Source organism: Schistocerca americana, chromosome 8, assembly GCF_021461395.2.
Source record: "Schistocerca americana isolate TAMUIC-IGC-003095 chromosome 8, iqSchAmer2.1, whole genome shotgun sequence".
Taxonomy (NCBI): Eukaryota; Metazoa; Arthropoda; class Insecta; order Orthoptera; family Acrididae; genus Schistocerca; species Schistocerca americana.
This window is the reverse complement of record NC_060126.1, coordinates 33,606,788-33,617,531: the sequence shown is the minus strand read 5'-3', so window position 1 is coordinate 33,617,531 and position 10,744 is coordinate 33,606,788. Positions and strand designations below refer to the sequence as shown.

The 10,744-nt window shown below is 44.9% G+C and overlaps 1 pseudogene; it reads left to right on the top strand.

Annotated features, from left to right (window-relative positions):
* Positions 1 to 543: 543 nt before the first annotated feature.
* On the top strand, positions 544 to 661 carry LOC124546305 (annotated as a pseudogene).
* The last annotated feature ends 10,083 nt before the right edge of the window (positions 662 to 10,744 follow it).

The window sequence follows — 10,744 nt, the reverse complement described above, 5'->3', positions numbered from 1 at the left end:
TGCGTGAACCGAGCGAGGTGGTGCAGTGGTTAGACACTGGACTCGCATTCGGGAGGACGATGGTTCAATCCCGCGTCCGCCATCTTGATTTAGGTTTTCCGTAATTTCCCTAAATCGCTCCAGGCAAATGCCGGGATGGTTCCTTTTAAAGGACACGGCCGATTTCCTTCCCCATCCTTCCCAAATCCGATGAGACCGATGACCTCGATGTCTGGTCTCCTTCCCCAAAACAACCAACCAACCGCTCTGCGTCCTCAGGCCTCCACTCACTACTACTCAGTTCCCTCTCCCATTTGTGTTTCCGGCATTGTCAGTTGTACTCAGCAGTATGCACAGGTTTACTGGCGAAGGTTTACTGGCGAATGGCTGGCCGATATGCACTTCGTGTATGGCTTCAATTAAACTGATGGAATAGCGATACACGCCGGCCGTGGTGGCCGAGCGGTTCTAGGCGCTTCAGTCTGGAACCGCGAGACTGCTACGATCGCAGGTTCGAATCCTGCCCTTAGGTTAGTTAGGTTTAACTAGCTCTGAGTTCTAGGAGGCAACGGCCTTGCCGCAGTGGATACACCGGTTCCCGTGAGATCACCGATGTTAAGCGCTGTCGGGTATGGTCGGCACTTGGATGGGTGACCATCCAGGCCGCCATGCGCTGTTGCCATTTTTCGGTGTGCACTCAGCCTCGTGATGCCAATTGAGGAGCTACTCGACCGAACAGTACCGGCTTCGCTCAAGAATACCATCATAACGACCGGGAGAGCGGTGCGCTGACCCCACGCCCCTCCTATCCGCATCCTCCTCTGAGGATGACACGGCGGTCGGATGGTCCCGGTAGGCCACTCGTAGCCTGAAGACGGAGTGCATATACTCTAATATGAACGCTTGAAGACCTATGAGGACTTCGTCAACTTCGATATTGTGAAACAAAACTCTCCAATTGCAGGCTTGTTCATTTTCGTTACTGTGAAACACATCTCTTCTACTGAAGAACTGCTCATAGCTCTAACGAGGAGACTTCACACTAAAATTTCACTTTTTCAAAAAAAAACTTCAATGGCTATTTCACATCTTTGGAGTGTTTGCTCTTAGAAACCAAAACGATTTGGCTGCATTCGAATTACAAGTACGTCTAAGAAATATTTGAAATACGGACTCCACGAGGAGCCACGGCACACAATGTAGTCAGGATAATACCTGTGCATCAGACTTTCATGTGATGCATCACTGGCTAGATGCACTGATGGCAACACACAAAATGCAAATGAAAGTTTGCATACTGTAATTTGGTCTGGGGGAGAAAAAAATTTTGTGTCTTATAAAAGCTATTTGTCAGTTGAATATGGGATGATTGAAGACTGAAGAAAATAGGAGTCACAGCACTCGTTTATCACCCTCCCAGAAGAAACTGTGCTTCTCTAGAAATCAACGACAGGTCAAGCAATCCACAAGATGCTGCCTGGGGAAGGATAAATTCAAGAAAAAGGCTCCACGAACACGTTACAACAAGAAGAAGGAGAAAGTAAAAACATATAGTGCTGGTGAATTTCAATTGGTATGTGTCTTGTACTAGCATTCACTTAAAATTTTATTAGAAGTTTGTTTTTCTAAGTTCAATGCTAACTTTTTAAGCTAAATATTAACTAGTGTCAATGAAATTTTTTGCAGAAAGTAGTCTTCAGGTATTTGCGGACTTCTATGCACTGATATTACCGAAAATTTAGTTTGTCTATTTTATTATCACATTTATGCACCGATAATTAAACAAAGTTTAAATTTGAAACTAGAAAGAAATACAGAACGTAAATTAATAGTTTCTCATAAAATGAATGCACAGAACTGTTGAACTACGCCTTGTGGATGTATCTAGAGAATCTGGAATGTGAAAGTCTAGGTCTTAGTACCGAAAGTTGGTTTTCAAAAGTACCATTAAAATTGGATTAAAAATTCAGACCTCAAAAACCAATTAAGACCTGGACTTCAAAGCTTGGATATTGCTGCTTCTTCAATGATGGACATGATTTTGAAATTCGATTTAAATTGGAAAAGTACAGGGTGATCAAAAAGTCAGTATAAATTTGAAAACTGAATAAATCACGGAATGATGTAGATAGAGAGGTAAAAATTGACACACATGCTTGGAATGACATGGGGTTTTATTAGAACCGAAAAAATACAAATGTTCAAAAAATGTCCGACAGATGGCGCTTCATCTGATCAGAATAGCAATAATTAGCATAACAAAGTAAGAGAAAGCAAAGTTATGTTCTTTACAGGAAATGCTCAATATGTTCACCATCATTCCTCAACAATAGCTATAGTCGATGAATAATGTTGTGAACAGCAGTGTAAAGCATGTCCGGAGTTATGGTGAGGCATTGGCGTCGGATGTTGTCTTTCAGCATCCCTAGAGATGTCGGTCGATCACGATACACTTGCGACTTCAGGTAACCCCAAAGCCAATAATCGCACGGACTGTCTGGGGACCTGGGAGGCCAAGCATGACGAAAGTGGCGGCTGAGCACACCATCATCACCAAACGACACGCAAGAGATCTTTCACGCGTCTAGCAATATGGTGTGGAGCGCCATCTTGCATAAACATCGTACGTTCCAGCAGGTGTTTATCGGCCAGGCTGGGGATGATGTGATTCTGTAACATATCGGCCTACCTCTCACCCGTCACGGTAGCAGTACTGACGTTTTGCTGTCCAGCGTCATGTGTCGAACATTTTGTGAACTTTGTTTTTTTTTTTTTTTTTTTTTTTGTTCTAATAAAACCCCATGTCATTGCAAGCATGTGTATGAATTTTTACCTATCTGCATTATTCCGTGGTTTATTAAGTTTTCAAATTTATACTGACTTTTTGATCACCTGATAGAAGATTTTAGAGACCATGTTTACTGTACACCTTTCTCTTGTTTTGGACCATACTGCCTCCTCGCAAAATATAGAAAGTAAAGACTTTGCAGTAGAGCAGATCAGTTACATACACAGTATCGAAAACGAAGAAGTGCTCATAGTTCTGTAGGTACGCATTTCAGAGCTCATGTTTACTGCACACTTCCGCTTCGATTGATCTTCCTGTCACATCCTCGAACACTGACCATGCTGGAAACCCTTTACAGAGAATGATTACCACACAGTTGGTGTGGCTGCGCTGGAATGCTAATGACTAGCGTGTCCGAGCACGTGGTACGCTTCAAGCCACTTTGACGTTTGCTGCACGCCCGCTCCATGGCAACCAGCATCGCAGAAACGGCAGCCAGCTGTATTCGCAGCGATCAGCCAGGTACGGCGGCAGCGCCCCCTCTGCCCTACATCCTCCGGCGTTCCCCTCTCGCTGCGGCTGCACTCCCGTCGCAGCCTAACTGTTCCCGTGCGTCTCCGCTGGCTGGCGAGGCACGCGCGTGGAATTCGCGTCTCGCTGCCGCCGCAGGAAGTGACCTCGCTCTACTCGCGGCCGCCTTCACTTTCTCGCTACCACAGGAAACGGCACAGCGCCACGCAAATCCACCGAGGTCGGCACTCGTTTCCGTCCGTAAATACCGCAGCTAAGACAAAGCCCAATACAGAGGAGCATCCACCCTGCGGACGGCGGGGGACCGCAGATCCCCTGCACAGTCAAAAGTCTGCACAAGCCGGAAAGAGAAAAAAATAAATGACGTGGGTTGAATATTATAAATACACACACTATATTTGAAGCCTAGGAATGTCAAGCATTTTAAGTGCGATTTTTTTTAACGAAACGCAGTTTACGAGCCACTGTGTTCCTGGTACTCTGTAGGATATCCTCGGATTTGCTTCAAGTGCCACCTCACGGAGAAAATGTTTCATAAATTCATTACGAGATTGCGCATGGTCTCTGTACAAAGTGCTTTCCCCTCTGGAGTTCAGAGTACCACGTGCAGACTTGTAAAACTACTGTAGACGACAGCAAATGTGCGTACACTATTGTAACTTTCGTCAGTTAAGGTTGTACTTTGCGGTAACTGTATGTCATGTGTGTCCCATATCTATCTGGCGTTACCTTATTTTGATCGCTTTGTTGGCATATGCAGTCAGTGTCTCACTAGATTCCCCTGAAAATCGGAAGCGCTGAACCATCTGGAAACTAAATGTGGATATATAAAGAGCCGTCTAACCTACGGAACATTTTTGTTCTACATACTTATCCTCTCGTCGTTACATAAAAACAAACAGTATTTATAGAGAAAATACGATTACCACTGTTTAAGTCAAGTTTTATCCGGAAACTGTTGGTCTGTAACGCGAACCACAGGGATGTTGTAGGAAAAATAAATAAAACAATACAGATTTACCATACAGCACTAGAAAACACAATTTCCTCAATAAAATGGTAAAATTAAAAAACCTCAAAAATCGCTTCAGTACCTTGTCTAACTTATATACACAGAGGCGCCAAAGAAACTGGTATATGGGGACCAGTCACCTCAGCATTTTCGTCCCCCGGGAACTTACCACAAGTTTCCAAACTGCTATAGGCATGCGTATTCAAATACAGGGATACGTGACCAGGCAGAATACGGGGCTACGGTCGGCAACGCCTAGATAAGACAACTAGTGTCTGGCGCAGTTGTTAGATCGGTTGTATTGTATTGTATGGAACTGGGGACCTAGAAACGACGGAGAGGCTTCGTCCCCGCCGTAGCCCTCAGTGGTGCACAACCCCACAACAGGCTACAGCAGTCCACTCACCCCACCGCCGCCCCACACAGAACCCAGGGTTACTGTGCGGTTCGCCCCCAGGTGGACCCTGATCTGCCCGGCGGATTCGCGCCGGGGATCGGCACGCCTTCCCGCCCGGAAAGCAGTGCATTAGACCGCACGGCTAACCGGGCGGGCGTTATATCGGTTACTGTTGCTACAATGGCAGGTTATCAAGATTTAAATGAGTTTGAACGTGGTGTTGGTGTCGGTGCACGAGCGATGGGACACAGTATCTCCGAGGTAGCGATGAAGTGGGGATTTTCCCGTACGACCATTTCACGAGTATACCATTTTGGTAAAAATAAAAAAAAACCCGCAATACAATAATCCATCAAACATGGCTTCGATACTTTGTCTACCTGACAAAGCCTTTCTATATGCCTCATATTGTCGAATATCCGTATCGCATACAGGGTGTCTCAGGAGGAATGGTCACTCGTCAAGGACACGACATGAACGATGATTTCAAGGAAAAACTTCGTCTGCACATGTGGCTTATTACAAATGGTTACCGAAATAGAACGGATTTAATATACATTGCTATTTTTCTTCTGAATTACTCAGTATATTGCCAGGTTTACAAATGTACAACTGTCAGTAAACATTATAACATGCGTTTTACGAAGCATCCATTCAAAAAACATTCACCCCTAAGCGTTACCGTACATATCTGATTACAGCTGCTGTGCAGTTCGTAATGAACGTTAGAATATCTACATCTACATGATTACTCTGCAATTCACATTTAAGTGTTTGGAAGAGGGTTCGTTCATCGAACCACAATCACACAATCACTCTACCATTCCACTCCCGAATAGCGAGCGGGAAAAACGAACACCTTAACCTTTCTATTCGAACTCTGATTTCTCTTATTTTATTTTGATGATCATTCCTACCTATGGAGGTTGGGCTCAACAAAATATTTTCGCATTCGGAAGAGAAAGTTGGTGACTGAAATTTCGTAAATAGATCTCGCCGCGACGAAAAACGTCTTTGCTTTAATGACTTCCATCCAAACTCGCGTATCATATCTGCCACACTCTCTCCCCTATTACGTGATAATACAAAACGAGCTGCTCTTTTTTGCACCCTTTCGATGTCCTCCGTGAATCCCACCTGGTAAGGATCCCACACCGCGCAGCAATATTCTAACAGAGGACGAACGAGTGTAGTGTAAGCTGTCTCTTTACTGGACCTGTTGCATCTTCTAAGTGTCCTGCCAATGAAACGCAACCTTTGGCTCGCCTTCCCCACAATATTATCTATGTGGTCTTTCCAACTGAAGTTGTTCGTAATTTTTACACCCAGGTACTTAGTTGAATTGACAGCCTTGAGAATTGCACTATTTATCGTGTAATCGAATTCCAACGGATTTCTTTTGGAACTCATGTGGATCACCTCACACTTGTCGTTATTTAGCGTCAACTGCCACCTGCCACACCATACAGCAATCTTTTCTAAATCGCTTTGCAACTGATACTGGTCTTCGGATGACCTTACTAGACGGTAAATTACAGCATCATCTGCGAACAGCCTAAGAGAACTGCTCAGATTGTCACCCAGGTCATTTATATAGATCAGGAACAGCAGAGGTCCCAGGACGCTTCCCTGGGGAACACCTGGTATCACTTCAGTTTTACTCGATGATTTGCCGTCTATTACTACGAACTGCGACCTTCCTGACAGGAAATCACGAATCCAGTCGCACAACTGAGACGATACCCCGTAGGCCCGCAGCTTGATTAGAAGTCGCTTGTGAGGAACGGTGTCAAAAGCTTTCCGGAAATCCAGAAATACCGAATCAACCTGAGATCCCCTGTCGATAGCGGCCATTACTTCGTGCGAATAAAGAGCTAGCTGCGTTGCACAAGAACGATGTTTTCTGAAACCATGCTGATTACATATCAAAAGATCGTTCCCTTCGAGGTGATTCATAATGTTTGAATACAGTGTATGCTCCAAAACTCTACTGCAAACCGATGTCAATGGTATAGGTCTGTAGTTCGATGGATTACTCCTACTACCCTTCTCAAACACTGGTGCGACCTGCGCAATTTTCCAATCTGCAGGTACAGATCTGTCGGTGAGCGAGCGGTTGTATATGATTGCTAAGTAGGGAGCTATTGTATCAGCGTAATCTGAAAGGAACCCAATCGGTATACAATCCGGACCTGAAGACTTGCCCATATCAAGAGATTTGAGTTCAGACAGTTAACTTCAGTTTATTTGTGTACTCTTGCGAGAACGTGCTGCGTTGCTTGTCTGAGTGCCTTTGCACGGTCCTTAATGATGAGAGCTACAGCGACCAATCAAGCGACCAGTGTAAGTGTGGTTGAGATGTTGCCTGACACGTCTGCTAAAATGTGGAACGTCGCCGTCATGCTTGAATTACAGTGTAGTCCCTGTGAACTAAGGAACGTCTTCAAACCAATTTTGCAAAAAAAAAATCCAAGAAATTCTGTCCCCTAATTCGTTCTTGTAAAATCATTGGACCTGTCAACGTGTTAATGTGTTCTATATCGGAACATTGCACACGTCCATCTGCAGTTTTCTGCTTCAAATGATCGTTCCTATCACATCTCTCAATACTGAGCATTCCTTCTAGGAGACCCCGTTGTCTCACAAGCTAACGCACTGTGCGTTATGCTATACGAGAAGTTGGAGTAGCCTTATCGTGTACCATATACGAAATGGATTAAATGCATTGAGCTCAAATGCAATGTATGTAGTGGCGAGAATTTTATTAATTTGTCATATGGCGACACTAGCAAATATTGAGAAATATATACTGTTTACAATTAGAGATTTAAGGCTTTAGGCAGGGAGCTAATACGTTCAAATTCAATAATACTAAGAGGAGGACATTCAACCTGTAAAATTAGGACTGATTAATTCAAACAGATACATTTAATCAAAATTCGATATCTGATGAATGAAGCCATTTGATAGCAGAGGGAGCAGCATGAATAAAATCACTGAATGGTCCCGGCAGTCTGTTACGATCACAGGCTGGAGAGTCCCGGAGTCCCCACTCGTGCATCACAGCATCGCACCTGGCGTGACCGGTTCTTACCCTCTTCAATCGTGTCCACTCACTTCTCTTCAGGTCAAATCCTGGTAGACTGGCATATGGATATTTAACACATTGATGTTTTACTGTTGCAGTATTCCATCTCCTGCACCACTCTTCTTCAAGGTCAAACTTGTTTCTTTCTTAGGCCACGTCGCAATTCAGGTGAGGGAACGTTATGGATGATGTGGATTTTTGTGTACCCGTAATAATTCTCATTGTTTTATTCAGATGGATGTGTAGTTTTCTTGTGTGAGCACTGTGTTGCCATAGTGGGGCAAAATATTCAGCTGCTGGCTATACTACTGTCGAAGCTACAGTGCGTAGAGCGGAAGCTTCAGCACCCCGGACTGTGCCAGCCAGTTTCTTTATGATGTTATTTCAAGTCTTTGGCGTTTGGCTAGTTCTTTCCAGGTGCTTTTTGTGTGTTAACAATCGATCGAGTGTGACACCCAAGGTATTTAGGCTCAAAATTGTGTTTAATCCTCTGTTGACACAACCCCACATTGAGTTGTTGCTTTGCCATTCTGTTGTTTAAGTGGAACACGCAGACTTCTGTCTCGGCTGCATTTGGTTGGACTCTCCATGCTTTCTAATATGTGTTGAGACTTTCTAAGTCTATAGACAATACATTTTCTCCTTCCTCGAGAGTGCTGCTTTGTAAGGTTATGCCAAGGTTAACGGCGTAGCAAAACTATTTGGTAGTTGTGTTTGTCATGTCATTGGTATATAGGTTGAAGAGCGAAAGTGCTAGGACGGATACTTGGGGAAGCCCATTTTTATGGTAAAAGACTATTTTTGTCCAATGCTAATCTTGAAGTAACGGTTGGCCGACACACTTCCCACGAGTATGGTCTGTTTCTTACTCGGGACATCCTTTTCTACCTTCAGCAGTAGCCCATGTAGCAGCACAGTATCATACGCTGCTGACAGATCAACAAAGGGTACCGATGTCTTCAGTTTCTTGTGGAACCCAGCCTCAGTGTAGGTTGTCAAGGCTAGAATGGGAATGAAATGATAGGCTGACAGGCACACGACAGGAAAGTTTGATTCGTGGCAGGAGGCGTGCTGGGACAACCCGACTGTTGGGTGACCGCTCGCCATAAATAGGAAGTCCAAGTTCGAGTCGTGGTCTCTATACGTTTAATAAGTTACTGCGTTCCGTATACCAGAGCGTTTTGTACTGATACAATTTCATTCCACTGCCTCTTCACCTAAATTCATCCCACTAATACATTCCTTTCATGTCAGTGAATTTAATTACATTATTATTCTCTAGCCACAATGCCGATAAGCGCACAGTGTGAAAAGTTGAAGTTACAAAAAGTGTAATGGAAAAACAAAAAACTAGACTTCTTCGCATCGATTGATCGTCTTACCTACATCCTATGCGACCAGCCATGATTGCCATGCGTGTTAGCATGCCGCTACCGGGCCGGGGAGGTACACCGCTACCGGGTCGAATGCGCCCGGTGGGTTAATGACGAACGGTCTACTACCGTGCGGTAAGCCTGAATGTGCGTAAAAAAAAACGTTCAAATGGCTCTGAGTACTATGGGACTTAACTTCTGAGGTCTTCAGTCCCCTAGAACTTAGAACTACTTAAACCTAACTAACCTAAGAACATCACACACTTCCCTGCCCGAGACAGGATTCGAACCTGCGACCGTAGTGGTCGCGCAGTTCCAGACTGCATCGCCTAGAACCGCTCGGCCACCCGGGCCGGCGAATGTGCGTCATAGGCGGTTTTCCGCGCCCCACTATGTGCATACTGCACTGGTACCCAAATCGAACTTGAGCTACACGATTCGAAAATCTTTAGTAAACTTCCGCTCACTCACATGAATAACACTGCTCGCAGACAAATGGGGTCCACGCATTCTTTCCAGCAGAGAGGGAGGGGTGCTGGCGAAAGCGAGGGAATTCCGGCCACCCTTAAATCAACCACGCTAAATCCGTTAATAAGCCTGCTAACCCTGTGTGCCGAAGCGACATTACAGTGCCGGCCGGGGTGGCCGAGCGGTTCTAGGTGCTACAGTTTGCAACCGCGCGACCGCTACGGTCGCAGGTTCGAATCCTGCCTCGGGCATGGATGTTTGTGATGTCCTTAGGTTAGTTAGGTTTAAGTAGTTCTAGGGGACTGATGACCTCAGAAGTTAAGTCCCATAGTGCTCAGAGCCATTCTGAGCATTACAGTGCAAGCCAAAGAAGACGATGTACATTTTGTGCGATGCAGCAAGCAGGAAAAATCAAGTATCAACAGGGAAATGAGGAATCGAGCGACCTTTTAGAGCACGGCAACGCATTCGAATGGCGCTGCTTACTCGAACGAATAGTCTAGACAGCGGGCCGCCTCGGTCGTAAGGCACGACCGTGTCACACGTAACAGAACGGTGGGTGCACCATTGTCTCGCGGACACAGCAAACACGTTACGTGTGCGTCGAGGCGAATGGATTGTCTGCACGACAACCCGGCCGCAAACACGCGAACGGGAAAAGCTGCAAGCTGAGAAAAAAGCTCAGCAAAGCGAGTAACCGATTCCGCCGTATCGTTGTTCTAGGCTTCCTTCGCGCAAATCTCTCTTAATACTGTCATTGTTCTCAAAAATGAAAAAAAGGCACATTTAGAAGATATAATGCCCTGTAGCCTCTCCCCAATGTTATTCAATCTGTATATTGAGCAAGCAGTAAAGGAAACAAAAGAAAAAATCGGAGTAGGAATTAAAATCCATGGAGAAGAGATAAAAACTTTAAGGTTCGCCGATGACATTGTAATTCTGTCAGAGACAGCAAAGGACTTGGAAGAGCAGTTGAATGGAATGGACAGTGTCTTGGAAGGAGGATATAAGATGAACATCAACAAAAGCAAAACGAGGATAATAGAATGTAATCGAATTAAGTCGAGTGATGCTGAGGGAATTAGATTAGGAAATCAGACACTTAAAG